Consider the following 416-nt stretch of genomic DNA (forward strand, 5'->3'; position numbering starts at 1 on the left):
TTTCAGTCTATTGTAATTTGAGTGGCAAGAAAAGATTTGCAACTTCGTAAATTCGTTCACTTTGCAAAATTTTCAATGTTTAAGTCATCTTTTTTTTCCATACCTCGTTTCTTAGTGTAAAATCATCATTGAGGAAAATTAATTCTGGAAATCAAAAGGCTTCGCCCTTTAAAATGAGTTCAGGAAGATTGTTTTACGATTATTTTTTCACAAAGTTATTACAGTTTAAATATCGACGATTTTTCAGCTTCATTATTCAATTTTATCAAAATTTAATGAGCTTTTAATAGCAAAATTCAAGAATCACCTATTCTGTCCTCCACAGGAGAGTGTAACGTTGCAAAGATGACAAATCGTAACAAAATTTTTTAATAAGCATTTTATAGCTTAAAGTCTCTACTTTTTATATCGATCTT

This window comes from Wasmannia auropunctata, unplaced genomic scaffold (genome assembly GCF_000956235.1).
Source record: "Wasmannia auropunctata unplaced genomic scaffold, wasmannia.A_1.0 LD336078.1, whole genome shotgun sequence".
In the NCBI taxonomy this organism is placed as follows: domain Eukaryota; kingdom Metazoa; phylum Arthropoda; class Insecta; order Hymenoptera; family Formicidae; genus Wasmannia; species Wasmannia auropunctata.